At 44.5% G+C, this 19,773-nt stretch overlaps 1 long non-coding RNA gene across 1 annotated transcript; it reads left to right on the forward strand.

Moving 5' to 3' along the window:
* The first annotated feature begins 6,860 nt into the window (after window positions 1-6,860).
* On the forward strand, window positions 6,861-18,027 carry LOC140460687 (uncharacterized). The gene is made up of 3 exons (XR_011954284.1): window positions 6,861-6,969; window positions 11,159-12,555; window positions 14,350-18,027. It is a non-coding gene; the product is annotated as an uncharacterized lncRNA (long non-coding RNA).
* Window positions 18,028-19,773: the final 1,746 nt, after the last annotated feature.

The raw sequence follows: 19,773 nt of genomic DNA on the forward strand, positions 1-19,773 counted from the left end.
ATGCAATATTCCAAAATTGACCCAACAAATGTCATGTACAGCCGCAAACAATACCTCCCAACTCCTGTACTCAGTACTCTGACCGATAAAGGAAAGCATACCAAACACCTTCTTTACTATCCTATCTATCTGCAACTCTACTTACAAGGAACTATGAACCTGCACTCCAAGGTCACTTTGTTCAGCAACACTCCGTAGGACCTTACCATTAAATAGTTCTGCTAAGATCAGCCCAAGATTTGCCAATTGCATGACCTTGGACCATAGTTTGGGGTGTGGGTTACCAGCACCGGGATTTGTAAACTTTTAATCCCATCAATTGCCCCAACACCATTTCCCCACAACTACTCATTTCCTTCAGTTCTGCTCTCAGTGGACCATGTGTTCCCCAACATTTTGGGGATGTTACCTGTGTCCTCCTTTGTGATGATAGAAGCAACATATGTGGTTAATTGGTCTGCCATCACTTTGTTCCACATGAGAACTTTGCCTGTTCTAGTTGTTATCGTTTTCTCTAATCTTTTTTTATCTTCACATACCCATTTTCCCCTTTTGATCAATCCTTTTGTTGAAACCTGAACTGCTCGCAGTCTTCAGATCTGGTACTTTATTTTTAGCCAATTTGTACGCCACTCCTTTGGATCTCGTCCTATCCATCATGTCCCTTGTTAGCCGTGGCTGTGCCACCTTCTGTGTTTTATTTTTTCAGACAGGAATGGACAACTGTTGCAGTTCCTCCAGGTGCTCTTTCAATGTTTGTCATTTCTTTCAATCATGTTACCTCATTTATTGTGGCCTGTTTGTGCCTCTGCCATTGTAATTTCCTTGCTTTAGATATAAGTCCCCAGTCACAGAATCACCTCTGTTCCTTTCCATTTTAATGGAAAGTTCTCTCACTTGGTTCTTCACTCTTCTGCAAGAGACCTCTTACAGCTACAATTCCAATTATTCCCTTCTCACGAAGAAATTAATATTTTGGAATTAAATTGCCATTGTTCAGCAGAACCATAGCCACTTTTGGAATGTTGTGTGCTGTTCTGGTCTCAGTCCTATCAGAAGGATGTTGTGAAACTTGAAAGGCTTCAGAAAGGATTTACAAGAATGTTGCCAGGGTTGGAGGGTTTGAGTGATCGGGAGAGGCCAAAAAGAGTGGGGCTGTTTCCCCTTGCGTGCTGGAGGCTGAAGTTGATAAAATCATGAGAGGCATGGATAGGGTAAATGGACAAGGTCCTTTCCTTGAGATGGGATACTCCAGAATGTAAGGGTAATAGGTTCAGGGTGGGGTGGGGAAGGGAAGGTTTAAAAGGGACATAAGGGGCAACTTTTTCATTCAGAGGGCAGTGTGTGTAAGGAACAAGCTGCTAGAGGAAGTGGTGGGGGCTGGTACAATCACAACATTTAAAAGGCATCTGGATGGGTATATGAATAGGAAGGGGTTATAGGAGTATAGGCCAAGTGCTGGCAAATAGGCCTAGATTGATTCTGGATATCTGGTCGGCATGTTCACTTTCTCTCTGTTGTCGGTGTCAATACCTTGATGTCTCGTTTTCTCCCCCTTCCTGGGGACGTTAACCATTTCATGTCTCATTGTTCGTCAAGAAGCTGCATTGCAGGTTCACCCTGAATTGACAGTTTTTGTTTCCCAAAATCAGATCTGCTCACTCTCAGCAGTATTCCAGTGTTGGGAAAGAAACTAACTTTCAGGTGGAGCTATCCAAAATTCAGAGAGATGTCAGTCTTGACATTTTTGCTTTTCTACCCCTATAAGATCCTGAATCAGCACCTTCAGGAGAATTAGAGTGGAATGAGAACAGAAGGGAGAGTGAGAGTGAGAGTGAGAGTGGGATGATGCTTTCAATTTTGTGGAATAACAAAAGAAAAGAATGTTCTGCAGAAAGTAGAGTTGCTTGTTCTGAATTTCTACCCTGGACTGACAGTGATGACTTTTGTAATTTTTTTTACAGAGTATTTGAAGATCTGAAGACAGAAGTTTCAAAATCAACAGATGAAGGCCTTATGCTTGAAACATCGACTCTCATGCTCTTCGGATGCTGCCTGACCTGCTGTGCTTTTCCAGCACCGCACTTTTCAACACTGAGTGTCCAGCGTCTGCAGTCCTCACTTTGATGTCAATGTCTGACAGTCACTCAATCCATTGGGAACACAACAATTTTCGACTGTGATTCTGTGAGAAGGAGCAAAGCTTTTTGGTTCCTGTTTCTATATGTTTTCAGAATCAGTGGGACTGGATGAGAGACCGTATGGTTGCAGTGCACTGAGTGTGGAGCCAGAAATAGTTATATGACCTGGAAAGAGGAATTCAAGGCAAGGAGGGGCTCTACACATGTTTGTGCGCAGCTGAAGTTGTGGCCATGGAGAAACCTGAGGGATCCTGTCCCGTGGAGAAACCTGAGGGATCCTGCCCCGTAGAGAAACCATGTCAGTGTGGTGACTGTGGGAAAAGTTTCCATTTCCCGTCTGCCCTGGAGACTCATCGGCGCACTCACACCGGGGAGAGGCCGTTCCCCTGCAGATAGTGCGGTAAGGCCTTCAGCAATTCCTCTGACCTGCTGAAGCACCAATGGGTCCACACAGGGGAGAGACCCTTCAGCTGTCCCAAATGCGGGAAGGGCTTTACCCAGGCCTCCAGTCTGCTCACCCACCAGCAGGTCCACACCGGGGAAAGGCCGTTCCTTTGCACCAAGTGTGGGAAGGCCTTCAGCAATTCCTCAGCCCTGCTGAGACATCAGCGGGTACACACTGGGGAGAGGCCCTTCAGCTGCCCTGAGTGTGGGAAGGTATTTAGCAATTCCTCCGCCCGGCTGAGGCACCAGCGGGTCCACACGGGGGAGAGGCCCTTCAGCTGCCCCGAGTGCGGGAAAGCCTTCAGCAATTCCTCCGACAGGCTAAAGCACCAGCGGGTCCACACAGGGGAGAGACCCTTCAGCTGCCCCGAGTGTGGGAAGGGCTTTACCCACACCTCCACCTTGCTGACCCACCGGCGGGTCCACACCAGGGAGAGGCCCTTCACCTACCCCGAGTGCGGGAAAGCCTTCAGCAATTCGTCCGACAGACTGAAGCACCAGCGGGTCCACACAGGGGAGAGACCCTTCAGCTGCCCTGAGTGTGGGAAGGACTTTACACAGGCCTCCACCCTGCTGGCCCACCAGCGGGTCCACACTGGGGAGTGGCCATTCACCTGCTCTCAGTGTGGGAAGGGATTCACCCGCTTTTCCCACCTGCGGAGGCACTAGCGAGTTCACATGCCATGGCAGGGGGACTGAAGGAGCAATGGCAGAGTCCCAGTATTGACTGGACCCCTGGGTTTGAATCCCATCGTGGCAGATGGTGGAATTGGATTTCGGTCAGAAGTCTGGAGTTCGGAATCTAACGATGAAACCATTTTTGGGGGCGGGGGCAGGGGAACCCCCATCTGATTCACTCATGTCCTTTTTAGGAAAGGAAACTGCCGTGTGGGAAAGGGTTCATTCAGTCGTCCCATCCTTTACCCGGGCTGGCCTACATGTGACTCCAGACCCACAGCAGTGTGGTCAACTCCCCCACCTGCGGAAATGAACAGGGAGAAACTTACTTGGATACAGGGTCTGGGTTGAAATTGCTGAGTGAGGCAATACTTCCTACGGGTTAAGGCTGTACCAAGGATCCAATTACAAAGGGATCACTTGGTGCTGACTAATAGTAAAGAAAGTTGGGGGTGGGGGGATTGTGTACTCTTTGACCTTGAGCTGTTTTTTTTTAAAAAAGCTACTTTTTCTACGCCTTTTTGCTGGGGGGATCTGAAGCTGTAATAAAGTTGGGTCTTGATAAAGGTTACCTGAACTTACCGCTGGGCTCAGACTTTCATTGAAAGCTTTGAGCTCCAAGAGGTTTTTGTTTTAAAGCTGCTCATTACTTTCAGCTTCCTGCACTAAGTTTCCAATGTCATGTATCAGATGGAGCAGTGAATGAGTAGCTGGTATCGTTAGAAATTGTAAATTTGTCATGAGTGCAGGTCCTGCATCATTCCCTCAGCATTGTAAAGTTTCCTGGCAGCACCGGGAGGTGGGGGCTGCCTTCACTCGAAATGATATGGAGGAGCCAGAGATGGACTGGGTTGGATCAAGTTCAAAAATCACACATCAGGTTATCGTGGTTTATTTGGAACCACTAGCTTTCGGAGCGCTGCTCCTTCATCAGGAAGCTGTGGAGCAGGATCATAAGACAGAATTTATAGCAAAAGATCACAGTATAGTGCAACTGATCGGATATATTCAACAAACCTAGATTGTTGTGAAGTCTTTTGTCTTTTAGAATAGGTTGCAAGTTTTAGTTCATTAATGTGTAAATCCCAGAAAGTCTTTGAAGTCAGATTCTCGAGATGACTTAAGGTTTTATATAAATCGGTTTCATCTCAGTTCAGACAACAATGAAATGTGTGAGGTTTGAGTCTGTCTGTATCCCAATCTTGAATCAGACTGGTTCTATTTCCAAAGTAGGAATTTACAAATATTACATGGATCAACTGCCTGCAGGTTGTGTGCTTTTTGATCAAAATTGAATGTATCTGCAAATGCAAATTCACCCCATAGACCTGTGTGTGCATGGATGAGAGAGTGTGTGTGCATGAGAGCGTGTGTGTCTGTTTGCGTAGGTGCTAATGTCTCCTCTGAAACGGTGAGGTGCTTCCATTGTCCTGTTCTGGGAGCAATGCTCTTGCTGGTGCCTCTCTGTCTGACCTGTCCTTTGTGTGGCTTTAGTATTGCTGGGTTGTGAAACTGCCCTCAGGGCTTTGGGATAGCTGTGGTATTCTGTCATTGTTAGTGGGTACTTGAGGTGTACAGGTATTCCCTTGTCTGCAAGTACTGTCGAGTTTCACTTGTCAGCCTGCTTGGTCCCTGCTAAGGCATTCTGGGTGTTTTGGTACAGTTTGGCCAATTTTGCTTTTGTGGGCCTATTGTGGGTTACCAGGGTGGCAGATCTTTTCCCACATACAATTACCAGGAATACTTGGAATCCTGAGAAGGATTTAAGTGAATCCTCTAGAGATGTTGTATCCCTTGGACTATTCCCAGCAAGTGAATGAACTATCAAGACTCTTGTAAAGATTCGTGGGAACTCTTGCAGGGATGTAAAGAAAACTAGATTTACAATTTAAGGCCACACATCCCATTCTGCTTCGTTACACCAGTTAATTGGTAATTTTTATTTGTTTAAAAATGTGAAATCTTAATGAAGAGTTTTTCCAGTTAATCACTGGGTATTCAAATTTCTCTTCAGAATTAAAGATCATAACAAAACTGGGTGTCTTTGTGGGATGTTGAATCTGTAGTATGTGCTTGGTAAAATTTGGATGAACAATATTTCAAAGTGAATTTTATCGTGTTAAGTACTAAGACTTTCTGGAGAGGAAAGATTTGCCCTTGTGTGTTTTGCAACACTTAATCAAGGTCAGTTCAATAGAATACGCAGACAAGTTGATACTAGAGTTGAGAGCTATGGCAAAATATCAGAAATAATGCAGGCAGTCGCACGGCAATTTAGGGTTAGAAAGTTAGCTAAAGAAATTATAAAAAAAGGGTGGAAAGTTTTGTCAGCTTTTCTTAAAAATAGTTAACAAAATAAGTGTTGGTTCTGCAGAAAATGAGTCTGGGGATTTAGTAACAGAGGATAAAGAGATGGCAGATGAATTGAAAAGAGTTTGAATCTGACTTCACTTGAGAGGATACAAGTAACACCCTAGAACTAGCTGTAAATCAGGAATTGAAAGGGAGGGAGGAACTGAAGGAAATTACAATCCCCAGGGAACTAGTACTGAGTAAACTGTTGGAACTCCGAGCTGATAAGTCCCGGGTATTTGAAGGAATTCATCCTAGACTCTTAAAGAGAAATTAGGGCGTGAAATATGACCATAAGACGTTGGAGTGGAAGTAAGGCCATTCGGCCTATCGAGTCCACTCCGCCATTCAATCATGGCTAATAGGCATTTCAACTCCACTTCCCCGCATTCTCCCCGTAAGAGTTAATGTATTGGTTTTAATTTTCCAAACCTCATTAGTTTCAGGGTGGTTTTTTTTTAGATTGGACAAATCCTTTCTTCAAAAAGGGAGACCATTTAACTTAACATATGTAATGGGGAAAATGTTCAAAGCTATTATCAAAGATATTATGACAGAGCACTTGTATAAGTTCAAGGTAATCAGGCAGCGTGAATGTGTTTTTGTCGATGGGCAATAATGTTGTCATAACTTTTTGAAGAACGGCCTGTCCGCACTGCGACTCAGCTGTTGAACCTCCAGTGCCCCCAGGGAATGGAATCCCTTCCCTCAGTCCCCACATTTCCCCAAATTCTCCGCAGTTCTGGTGTCCTTTTGGTTCTGTGTTTCCGATGAACAATTGAAACTGGGATCACACTCAGGAAACGTGTACAGTCACTCCCTGCTGCGAATAGTGTAATGTTTCTTCAGTCTGTGTAACTGGTTAAAGCGCTGCCCAAAGTCAGCTCACGGGGAGACTCTCTCAACAAGGGGAAAAGACATACAAAAGTTGAGCAGCGATACAAAATGCAAAACCAATAAATTGTCGAACCACAGACAAAATATTGTGGCTCTACCCCTTTCTTTCCTATTGGCATTTGGACACTTAAAATCTGTTAGTAACACCAGCATCCCGATAGAGCATACAGCGCATGTTTGCCGGTGTCAGCAACGTTGTGCGCATGCTTGCCGGGTGTCAGCAAAATACTGGACATGCTCATCGCAGTCCGCACAAAAAGGCGCGCGATCTTCTGATTGACCAATAGGAAGTACTGGAGGACCGGAAGGAGTCGAGTCCTCCTGCCAATCAGAGACACCCCATTGTCTGAATGCGGAAGTTGGACCATAAGTTTCTGAAGATGCTGCTGCTCCTCTCTCTCTGAATGAAGATTGAGCTTCACCCCAGACTGCAATCTCCTTCCTCTGTCCAACATCTGTGAGTACGGCACTCTCTTTTCTCACCACCTTTTCCATTTTTTTTTCATTCTGGGATTCACTTGTTGACTTGCAGCAATGAAAGGAAAGGGAGTGAATCGGGGTGGGGGCAGGCTCTGGAAACGTTGCTCCACGTCTGTGTCGCAATTGGCAAAATAGACAGGCAGGAGGCTGGAAGAACAGAAGAAGCCAGGTAGCATCAGGAGGTGGAGAAGTCGACGTTTCAGGTGTAACCCTTCTTCAGGATTGGGGATGGGTGCAGATAATGGGTGTCCTGGGGGCAGGGTGGTGAAGTGGGGACAGGTGAAAGGTCTGACCTGGTTGGTGAATGGGAGAAATAAATCTGGTTAGTGACAAGGAGGAGTGGAAATGAGGGGGAGGGGCTGAGAAGGGAGTCGTTGTTGGGGGGGGGAGGAAGAGATGGGAAGTGAGGTTATTTGAGACTGGAGAACTTAATGTTGAGTCCGCTGGGCTATAGGCTGCCCAGGTGGAAGATGAGGTGTTGTTCCTCCAATTTGCTGTTTGGTTCATTGTGGCAATGGAGAAGGCCTAAGGTAGTCTTTTCAGAAGGGGAGTGGGAAGGGGAATTAAAATGGGTAGTGACTGTGGACCTGCCTGCGATGCTCAGCAAACCGTTCCCAAGTATATGCTCAGTCTCCCCAATGTAGAGAAGACCACAATTGGAAACATGAGAAAAAGAGTGCAACAATGTGAAGTTGTGAAAAAGAGCAGAAAGGAAGTGTATTATTTAAATGGTGATATACTGAGATATGGAGAAAGTGAGATCTGCAGATACTAGTGATTAGAGTCAGTAAGTGTGGTGCTGGAAAAGCACAGCAGGTCAGACAACATCTGAGGGGCAGGACAGTTGATGTTTCAGGCAAAAGGGAATAGGGAATGATATGTGGATGTAGAACGGGGGCTCAGTGTCTTTCTACACCAGTCACTGCCAGTTGACAGACAGTTGCAGCAAGCAATCAGCAAAGCAAGTGGTATATTAACAAGAGGAATTGTGTTCAGAATTGTGGATGTCTTCCTGCAGTTCGGGGCCTTGAATATATTCAATGACCGAGTTCATCTGAGTTTTGAGCAACAATAAAGTGGATGTTTATGGGAGAAAGCAAGAAAATCTTTTTAAGACAAGTACAGAACAGTTACAGAGTCATACAGCAAAGAAACAGACCATTCAATCCAACTAGTCCACGTTGAATATATTCACAAACTAATCTAGTCCCACCTGCCAGTGTTTGACCCATATCCCTCCGAACCTTTCCTATTCATGTAATTAACCAAATGTCTTTTGAAAGTAACGTCACTTCCTCTGGACATTCATTCCACACATGAACTACCGTATTTTAAAAAAAGCTGCCTCAAGTCTTTTCAAAACCTTTCTCCTCTCTCCTTTCATAATTTGTTGCCTAATCCTGAAACCCCCACTTGAGGGAAATGACACCTGCCATTCACCTCATGTATACTTCTCATGATTTTATAAATCTCTATAAGGTCACTTCTCAACCTCCTGTGCTCCAGTGAAGAAAGTCCCAGCCTATCCACCAAGATGTAGGAAGATTCATATCCAGTTATGGTCTGTTCAATGCTGGTTCAGGCTCCAAAGACCAAATGGCCAACTCCTGCTCCCAATTCTCACGCTCTGTGTCCAAAGTTAAAAGTCAAAAACACAGGATTATGGTCCAACAGGTTTATTTGGAAGCACTAGCTTTCAGACTGCTGCTCCTTCATCAGGTGGTTGTGAAGAATAAGATTGTAAGACGCTGAATTTATAACAAAAGTTTACAGTGGGATGTAACTGAAATTATATATTGAAAAAGACCTGGGTTATTATTAAGTCTCTCCTCTTTGAGAATAACCATGTTGGTTTCAGTTCTTTCATATGTAAATAGCAAAACCTTTTTTAAAAGTTACATTCCCAATTGGTGTCATGTTGTCCCAGATAACGTATTGAAGGTGTGAGTTTCCCTGTGTGAGGCTGTCAGTACCACAATGGTTAGACTGATTCTAATCTTAAAAAATGGATTAACAGAATCTTACTTGGATTCATGCAGTTTGTGTCCAGGACAGCAATAGACCATCAGATCTAGGAGCAGCAATTAGGCCATTCAGCCCATTGGGTTTGCTCATACCATTCAATCGTGGCTGTTAAGTTTCTTATCCACGTTCTCCTGCTTTTTCCCCGTAAGCCTCAATCCCCTTGATACTCAAGAACGTCTCTATCTCAGTCTTAAATATCCTCAGTGACCTGGCCTCCACAGCCTTCTGTGACAGTTAATTCCATAGATTCATTACCCTCTGGCTGAAGACGTTTCTCCTTATCTCCAATGTGAAAGGTCTTCCCTTTACTCTAAGACTGTGCCTCGAGCCCTAGTCTCTCCTCCCAATGGAAAGGTCTTCCCAACGTCCACTCTGTCCAGGCCATTCAGTATTCTGTATGTTTCAATTAGATCTCCCCTGAGTGTGGGCCTGTTAAACAGCATGAACCAGACCCTTCAGGATGAGATACAGCAGGGATTAGGTTCTACAAAGTGAGAAGGGTGGGAGAGTGTGTGGGATGGAGATTTTCAGCTTCTAGAGAATGAGAGGAAGCAGAATTCACTATAAATTAGAACTGATTGGATGGACCAATGGGCCAAGGAGTGGCAGATGGAGTTTAATTTAGAGAAATGTGAGGTTTTGCGTTTTGGTCAAGCAATCCAGGCAGGACTGGCACAGTGAAGGGGAGTGTTGCAGAATAAAGAGACCTTGGAGTGCAGGTTCATAGCTCCTTGAAAGTGGAGTCTCAGGTAGACAGGATAGTGAAGAATGTGTTTGCTATGCTTTCCTTTATTGGTCAGAGCATTGTTATAGGCATTGGGAGATCTGGGAGCAAAAGAAGTTGCAATGAAATATTTGATTTATGAGAGAGCAACTGAGTGAGTGTGGACATTTGGGATTTTGGTGGAAAGTGGGAATTCATTGCACTGTGCGGATCAAGCCCTCCCTATCCAGTCATTTCAGCTGGTGGATGAGACTTGGCAGTTCATGCAGGCAGTCAATCCAGATAATATTTTATAAATTCCTGCTTTGGAAATAGAAACAGTCTGAGTCAAGACTGAGATACAGTCAAACTCTGACCTCATACCTTTAAATCATTGTCTGAGCTGAGATGCCACCTTTTGTTGTAAAGCCTTATGTTATCTTGAGAGGGGGCCTTACAGGAAGTTCTGGGATTTACATATTAATGATACCTGCAATCCATTCTAAAAGATGAAAGACTGAACAATCCCGATTTGTTCAATATATCATTTCAGTGGCAGGCCACAAATGTCTTTCCATAAATTCTGTGCCTTATGGTCTTATTCTCCACAACCACCTGATGAAGGAGCAGTGCTCCGAACGATTGTTCTTCCAAATAAACCTGTTGGACTATAACCCGGGTTTGTGTGATTTTTCACTGTGCCCAGGTTAGGGTTGATTGATCATGCTAAATGATGCATAGTGCCCAGGGATGTGCAGGTGAGGGTGGATTGGCCGTGTTATAGTACCCATCGTGCCCAAGGAGGTGCAGGTTTGTGTGGCTTAGTCATGCTAACTTACACATAGTGTCCAGGGATGTGCAAGGTAGGATGGATTGGCCAAGGAATATGGGCCAAGTGCTGGTAAATGGGACTAAATTGATTTACAATATCTGGTCAGCATAGATGAATTGGACCAAAAGGTCTGTTACTGTGCAGTATATCTTAATGACTCTGGCTTTATACTAACGTTTGCCACGTCTCTTCTGTTCAGTTTCTCTCTGGTGTCTGTGTTAATACCTTGATGTGTCTGGTTATTCCTCAAGACACATTCCCGATTCATCCTGAATTGACACATTTTAATTTTGCTTCCCAAAATCAGACCTGCTCACTCTCAGCAGTATCCCAATGTTGTGAAAGATGTTAACTTTCAGGTGGAGTTAGCCAATATATAAGTCTTGACGTTTTTGCTGTTCTGATCTTGAATCAGCACCTTCAGGAGAATTACTTAGAGCGGAGTGAGAACGGGGAGGGGAGAGAGAAAGAAAGAAAGAGAGAAGGATGTTGCTTTCAATTTTGTGTAATAACAAAAGAAAAGAATGCTCCACAGAAAGTAGGATAGCTTGTTCTGAATTTCTACCCTGCACTGACAGTGTTGTCTTTTGTAATGTCTTTTTCCAGAGTATTTGAAGATCCGAAGACAGAAGTTTCAAAATGAACAGATGAAAGCCTTATGCCCGAAATGTTGACTCTCCTGCTCCTTGGATGCTGCCTGACCTGCTGTGCTTTTCCAGCGCCGCACTTTTCAACACTGACTCTCCCGCGTCTGCGGTCCTCACTTTCACGTCAATATCTGACAGTCACTCAATCGATTGGGACAGCCACGATTTTTTATTACAATTCTGTGAGAAGGAGCAAAGCTTTTTGGTTCCTATTTCAGTACATTTTCATTATCAGTGGGACTGGATGAGAGACCCGACTGTTGCTGCGCACTGAGTGTGGAGCCTGAAACTGTTATACGGCCTGGAAAGAGGAATTCACACCGGGGAGGGGCAGTACACGCATTTGCTTGTGGCTGAAGCTTTGGACATGGAGAAACCGTGGAAGTGTGGTAACTGTGGGAAAGGCTTCCGTACTCCGTCTGACCTGGAGATTCATTGGTGCATCCACACCGGGGAGAGGCCGTTCTCCTGTTGGGCTCAGACTCTCATTGAAAGCTTTGAGCTCCAGATGGTTTTTTGTTTTAAAGCTGCTCATTTCTTCCAGCCCCTGACCTAAGTTTCTAATATCGTGTATCAGATGGAGCAGTGAATGAGTAGCTAGTATCGTTAGAAATTGTAAATTTTTAAGGAGTACAGGTACTGCATCGTTTCATCAACATTGTAAAGGTTACTGGCAGCACTGGGAGGTGTGGGCTGTCTTCACTCGAAACTCTTATCTTTAAAATTGAGAATAGCTAAAATGATGTATTCAGAAACATCATTGAAGTCTAAACGCATTTCAATTTTTTTAAAAGAGCTGCTGAAATCTTTCTGAAAATTGCACTGGAATATGTGTAGTTAGGCCACAGCTCAGGACAGGCTGTACCGCCGCTCCCTCACCACCAGACGCCTGGAGGAAGAATGCCTCATCTTCTGCCTTGGAACACTTCAACCCCAGGGCATCAATGTGGACTTCAACAGTTTCCTCATTTCCCCTTCCCCCACCTCACCCTAGTTCTAAACTTCCAGCTCAGTAACTGTCCCCATGACTGGTCCGGACTTGTCCTATCTGCCTATCTCCTTTTCCACCTATCCACTCCACCCTCTCCTCCTTGACCTATCACCTTCATCCCCTCCCCCACTCACCCATTGTACTCTATGCTACTTTCTCCCCACCCTCACCCTCCTCTACCTTATCTCTCCACGCTTCAGGCTCACTGCCTTTATTCCTGATGAAGGGCTTTTTCCCGAAACGTCGATTTCAAAGCTACTTGGATGCTGCCTGAACTGCTATGCTCTTCCAGCACCACTAATCCAGAAGATGGTTTTCCATGGATCTATAGTTTTCCAGTAGCCCACACTCAGCATTGTTTTAAGGTAATTGGAGGAAGGTTTCAGGGGAGATGTCAGAGTAGGTTCTCTACTCAGATAGTGGTGGCTGTGTGAAATACACTGTCAACAGTGGTTGTAGAGTCAGATACATTAGGGACATGTAATGGACTCTTGGATAGGTACACGAAAGTTAGTACAATAAATGGTATGTAGGTCAGTCTGATCTTAGAGTAGGATAAAGGGCCGGTACTGCATCGAGTGCCAAAGGGCCTGTACTGTGCTATATACCTAAGTAGAATCAAAAGTTTTGTTTTATCAGCAGTACAGTCAGATCCGAGCAAACAAGGACATGCAGGTCATACCGTGCTTAGACAGAGTGAGGCATACAGAGTTACAGCTGCACAGGAGGTGCGCAGAAGCAACATTAGATTTCACATTGGAGAGCTCCATTCAGCAGTCTAATAATAGCAGGGAAGAAGCTATTCTTGAACCTGTTGGTACATGTGTTCAAGCTTCTGTATCTTCTGCCTGGCAGAAGATGGTGCAGGAGATCATTCCTGGGGTGGGAGGGGTCCTTGAGGTTGGTAGCCTTTCCACGACAACGAGAAGTGTAGATGGATTTCATGGGTGGGAGGTTGTCTTCCGTGATGAACTGTGCTGTGCACACAACCTTCTGTAGTTTCTTCCGGTCCTGGGCAGAGCGGTTGCCGTAGCAGGGCGTAATGCACCCAGATTCAATGCTTTCTGTGGTGCATCTCTAAATGTTGGTGAGTGTCATTATGGACATGCCGAATTTGTTGAGCATCTTGAGGAAGAAAAGGTGTTGTTGTGCCTTCTTGACCGTTGCATGGGTAGGTTTAGATATTTCGCCACTCCTTTCTCATTCTTACTAACTCCTTTACTTGATGCAGTCACAGTCAGTTTCATAACTTGTGCTAATCTCTTTTGAAAGTCTTCTTCAGAAGGATAAAATATTATGAGGGGCAAAGGTAGTGTACATACATAATATGAAATCTTTTAAACTTGAATTCATTTTAAAGAGCAGAACAACGTATTTATGGTAAAAATGGGTAAACTTAACAGGTTTTATGAAGGCTGAGAGTGGGAAGTATGTGGAGGTGCATGTTAAAACAGGACCGAGTCTGCATGGCTTTGACAACAGGAGGTCATGTCTGACAAATCTATTAGGATTCTTTGAGCAGGTAATGAGTAAGTTAGACAAAGGGAGAGCTCGGGGACGTGAGCGATTTGGATTTCCAGAAGGCCTTTGACAAGGTGCCGTGCAGGAGGCTGCTAAGAAAGATAAGAGTCCCTGGTGTAGGAGCAAGGTACTGGCACGGATAGAGGATTGGCTGACTGGCAGAAGGCAGAGTGTTGGCATAAAGGGGTCTTTGGAGTTCCAAAGGGGTCCATGCTGAGAATGCTTGGACAGGCCAGGAGAATGGTCAGAGAAGGGGCAGATGGAATACAATGTGGTAAAGTCTGAGGTTATGCACTTTGGTGGGAAGACCATAAACAGAGACTGTTTTCAAAATGGAAAAGGCTTCGGAAATGTGAAACAGAAAGGGATTGGGGAATCCCAGCTCAGGATTCTCAGGGGGGAGGATTGGACCATTCATTTGGGGTGGTGTGGAAAGGATCGTACCATTGAGACTTGGGAGGTTGTACCCTTAACCGTTGTGGGGGAGTAAAGGATTATACCATACAGAGGGGGACGATTGCATCATTCGAAGGTGGAGGGTGTGGAGGAGGTAAAGGAAAGGGGAGGATTGTACCATTCACATCAGGGGGTGTGGATTGTACCATTCACAGGAAGAATTATTTCTTTTTATTTTTCAGAATTTCCAGGATACCGGACATATGCCAATTTTACCCACCAGAAATCGACAAACTGGGTGCACTAAAAAAGTCCAGCAGGAAGATTCAGTAAAAAGTTCTAGTTTCGGTCATAGCAATTATAGACTTATAGAGTCACACTGCACAGAAACAGACACTTCAGTTCAACTCATCCATGCCGACCAGATGTTCCAATCTGGCCCAGTCCCAAGTTACAGCATTTGCTCCATATTCCTCTAAATCCGAACTATTCATCTAGACACCTTTTAAATGTTGTAATTGTCCCCCCCTCCACCACTACCTCTGGCTGCTCATTCCATACACGCTCTACCTTCTCCGTGAAAACGTTGCCCCCTTAGTTCCTTTTTAAATCTTTCCCCTTCTCATCTTAAACTTATACCTTCTAGTTTTGGACTCCTCCATCTTGGGGGAAAAGACCTTGGCTATTCGCCCTATCCATGATTTAATAAACCTCTCAGGTCACTCCTCAGCCACCTCCACTCCAGGGAGAACAGCCTCAGCCTAGTCAACTTCTCCCTATCGCTCAAATCCTCCAACCCTGGCAACATCCTTGTAAATCTTTTCTTAACCCTTTCAAGTTTCACAACATCCTTCCAAGTGGAAGGATGCTGGAATTGTACACTTATTCCAAAAGTGGCCTAAACATACTCTTGTACAGCCACAACATGACCTCTCAAATCCTATACTCAATACTCTGACCAATAAAGGAAAGTATACCAAACACCTCCTTCACTATCCTATCTACCTGCAACTCCACTTTCAAGGAATTGTGAAACTGCACTCCACGGTCTCTTTGTTCAACAACACTCCATAGAACCTTACCATTAAGTGTGGATGTGCTGCTCTGATTTGTTTTTCCAAAATGAAGCACCTCGCATTCATCTAAATTAAACTCCATCTGCCACTATTCAGCCCATTGGTACATCTGATCAAGATCCCATTGTAATCTGTCGTAACCTTCCTCGTTGTTCACTACACCTCCAATTTTGGTGTCATCAGCAAACCTAACTATACATCCTATGTTCACATCCAAGTCATTTGCATAAAAAATACAGAAAGTCGTGGACCTAGCACCGATTCTTGTGGCACTCCACTGGTCATAAGCCTCCAGTCTGAAAAACAACCCTCCACCACCACCTTCTACCTTTGAGCCAGTTCTGTATCCAAATGGCAAGTTCTCTCTGTATTCCATAAAATCTAACCTTGCTCACCAGTCTCCCATGAGGGACCTTGTCGAACATCTTACTGAAGTCCACACAGATCATGTCCATTGCTCTGCCCTCATCCATCTTCTTTGTTACTTCTTCAAATCACTCAATCAAGTTTGTGAGACATGATTTCTCACACACAAAGCTATGGTGACTCTCCCTAATCAGTCCTTGCCTTTCCAAATATGTGTAAATCCTGTGTCTCAGGTTTCACTCCAACAACCTGCCCACCACCGATATCAGGTTCCCTGGCTTTTCATTATCACTTTCTTAAATAGTGGTACCACGTTGACCAACCTCCAGTTTTCCGGCACCTCTCCTGTGACTATCAATGATACAAATATCTCAGCAAGGGGCCCAATAATCACTTCCCGTAGCCTCCCACAGAGTTCTCTGGTACACCTGATCAGGTCCTGGAGATTTATCCACCTTCGTGTTTCAAGACATCCAGCACCACCTCCTCTGTAATATGGACATTTTTAAAGATGTTATAATCTATTTCCCTACATTCTATATTTTTCATGTCCTTCTCCAGAGTAAACATTGCTGCAAAATACTCGTTTAGTATCTCCCCCATCTCCTGTAATTCCACACATTGGTTGCCTTGCTCATCTTTGAGCCCTATTCTCTCCCTAGTGACTCGTTTGTCCTTAATGTATTTGTAAAAACCCTTAGGATTCTCTTTAACCCTATTTGCCAAAGTTATCTCATGTCCAGTTTTTTCCCCTCCTGATTTTCCTTTTAAGTATACTCCTACTACATTTATACTCTAAGGATTCACTCAATCTATCCTGTCTATACTTGACACATGCTTCCTTCTTTTTCTTTACCAAACACTCAATTTCTCCAGTCATCCAACATTCCCTACACCTACCAGACATTCCTTTCACCCTAACAGGAATATACTGCCTCTGGACTCTCGTTATCTCATTTCTGAAGGCTTCCCATTTTCCAGCCGTCTCTTTACCTGCAAATATCTGCCCCCAAACAGCTTTTGAAAGTTCTTGCCTATTACTGTCAAAATGAGACATTCTCCAATTTGGAATTTCAACTTTTAGATCTGGTCTATCCTTTTCCATCACTATTTTAAAATTCATAGAATTATGGTCGCTGGCCCCAAAGTGCACCCCCACTGACACCTCAGTCAGCTGTCCTGTCTTATTTCCCAAGAGTAGGTCAAGTTTTGCACCTTCTCCATAGGTATATCCACATACTAAATCAGAAATCTTGCTTGAACACGCTCAACAAATTCCTCTCCATCTAAGCCCTTAAACCTATGGCAGTACTGGTCTATGGTTGGAAAGTTAAATCTCCTACCATAATCATATAAGGGGAACTGAGTTTAAAACTGGTCCCAATCCTCCAGGTGCAGTTTCAGCAATGCTATGTTTGGTTGCAGCAACACTTCCTTCCCTTTATGTTCTATTCCTTTAGCGATAAAAGCGAATGCTGCATTCACTTTCTTTATTATCTACTGTACCTGCATGCTAGTTTTCTGTGACTCACTAATGAGGATATCCAGATCTCTCTGCACCAGATCATCCCAAACCCTCTATTAGATAATAGGTTGCTTTGCTGTTTATTTTGACCAAAATGCATGACCTCACACTTATCCACATTAAACTCCGTCTGCCACATTTTGTCCCACTCTCCTAACCTATCTAGATCCATTTGAAAGGTTCATATATCCTCATTGCAATTTACCATCACGCCTATTTATGTGTCATCCACAAATTTGGCAAATGAGCCTTTTATATGTGTATCCAAGTCACTAATGTAGATTGTAAATAGCTGGGGTCCAAGGACCCAACCCTGTGGCACCTGACTTGCCACGTCTTGCCATCCAGAAAAAAGAGCCATCAATTTGGACTGTCTGTCTTCTGCCCATCAGTCAGTCACCTATCCAAGCTGATAAATCAGCCCATATTGCATATGATCTAACCTTGTGAATTAACGCTTTGAGTGGCACTTTAGCAAATGCCTTCTGAAACGCCAGATATATTACATCTACAGGATCACCATTATCCACTTGTTACATTGATGAAGAACTTAGTCAAATCTGATTTGCCCATCATAAAACCATGCTGACTTCTCAAACGTCCTGATATTGCTTCCTTGATAATTGACTCTAACACCTTCCCAACAACAGATGTTAAACTAACTGGTCTGCAATTTCCCACATATTACCTGCCTCCCTTTCTGAATACAGGCATTACATTAGCATTTTTCCAATCCACTGGAACCATAGGATCCTAAGATATAGGAGCAGAAACTAAGCCATTCAATCATGGCTAAAACGTTTCTCAACTCCATTCTCCTGCTTTCTCCCCATAACCTTTGATCACCTTGTCAATCAAGAACCTATCTATCTCTGTATTAAATAAACTCAATGAATCTTTCTCATGTCCAGGGAATTTTAGAACATTGTAACTAATGAATCCACAATCTCCACTGCCACTTCCTTGAGTATCCTCGGATGTAGGCCATCAGGACTAGGGGAGTTGTTTGCCCTCAATCCTAATAGTGTACCAATCGACGTTGATTTGACTTTGACTTGCTAATTCCAATCCGAATGGTACTGCTGTCCTCCAACGTGAAAACTGAGGAAAAGTATTGATTTAGCAGCTCTGTCATTTCAGTGTTCCCCTTATTAACTCACCTGTTTCACCTTCCAAGGAACCAACATTTACTTTAGCGACTCTGTTCCCTTTGGCACAACAATGGAAGCTTTTGATATTTTATACTCGGCTTCTTTAGTAATTTTCCTTCCCTATTTCTATTCATTTTTGAAAACCCCTTTGTTTGTGTCTGGAAGTTTCCCGATGTTTCAGCCTTCCAAAGGTCTGGAGTAACATTCCTGAACAGGCTGAACCTTAAAAAGAAAACCACATTCACATTTAAATGAAACCCACCTTTCAGGGGCTGGGGGCGGGGAAAACCAACCCCCATTGTCCCCTATTGGTTGGAGGGCTCCCCAACCACGCCCCCTCAGATGGTGACGACATAGTTTGGACCACGCCCCCTGTGTGTTGGCGCATGTGCAGTGTAGGTCCCGCGGCCGGACAATGACAGTGTTACTGAGTGTGGGAGAGGAATGGCGCCGGCGGCTGAAGGAACAAGAACAGGAGCCGCTGGAAAAGCTGAGCAGGTCCGGCAGCTCGTGTCGGGAGAAATGTGAGGACGGGTTTCGGGTCCCGGTGATCCTCCTTCAGAACAGGACCAGGTTTCAGAAACATCCCGGGGAGGTCGCCAGGCCCGAGCGCCAAGACCTGGCTCCTGCCCCCGGGGAGAGGAGACAGTGAGACAGGGTAGGATTGGGAACCGCGGGAGGAGGGAGACTGGGGAGTTTATAAACTCCTAGGGGAAGGACTGAGGCCTCCAATAGAAGCCCCACAGGCCCCAGTGTTTACTTCACCGGCGAAGGAGTTCTCGGGTTGCCCGGGCAACCGGCCGCCATCTTTGTGAGGGTCAGGCGCATGTTGTCCTGGGACGGGGTTGTTGGATTGTTGTATAATATTGATCTCCTCTGTACTTTTAATCTTGAATATTTTTAAAATGTACACTGGCTTCAATTTATGAATTCTAAGTACAGAAGCAAAATATAAACATCTCCTTACATGGATCCCAACATGTGCATAGGAGCCAAGACTGTCTCAAGATTTACTGAGGTGCTGAATCAATAGCTCTTTCTATTTTGATTAATGAAGGTGGTGCCCAGCAGACTCCTGCTCACAGCCTGTTCTGTCAGCCTTTATGGGAAAGATACGATAGCAAAACATCTCTATGACTCTATAATTGCTGAGATTTGCTTTACAACCTTTCTTAAACTAGGCTGCAATGTTTGCAGTTCTCTAGTCTTCTGGCACCTCCTCCAAGTCCATGGAAGACTGATAAATTATGGCTTCCACAATTTCTGTCGTCCCTTCCTTCAAGATTGTTGGATGCATTTCATCAGTGCCTTGTCAAACTTTAAGTACCAAATGCTTAGCGAAGACTTCTTTCATGTTAATTTTGTACTCTTGGCAGGTCATGTTGCGGCTGTGCAGAACATTGGTTAGGCCACTGTTGGAATATTGCGTGCAATTCTGGTCTCCTTCCAACGAAAAGATGTTGTGAAACTTGAAATGATTCAGAAACGATTTACAAGGATGTCGCCAGGGTTGGAGGATTTGAGCTATAGGGAGAGGCTGAACAGACT

Source organism: Chiloscyllium punctatum, chromosome 36 (assembly GCF_047496795.1).
Source record: "Chiloscyllium punctatum isolate Juve2018m chromosome 36, sChiPun1.3, whole genome shotgun sequence".
Classification (NCBI taxonomy): Eukaryota; Metazoa; Chordata; class Chondrichthyes; order Orectolobiformes; family Hemiscylliidae; genus Chiloscyllium; species Chiloscyllium punctatum.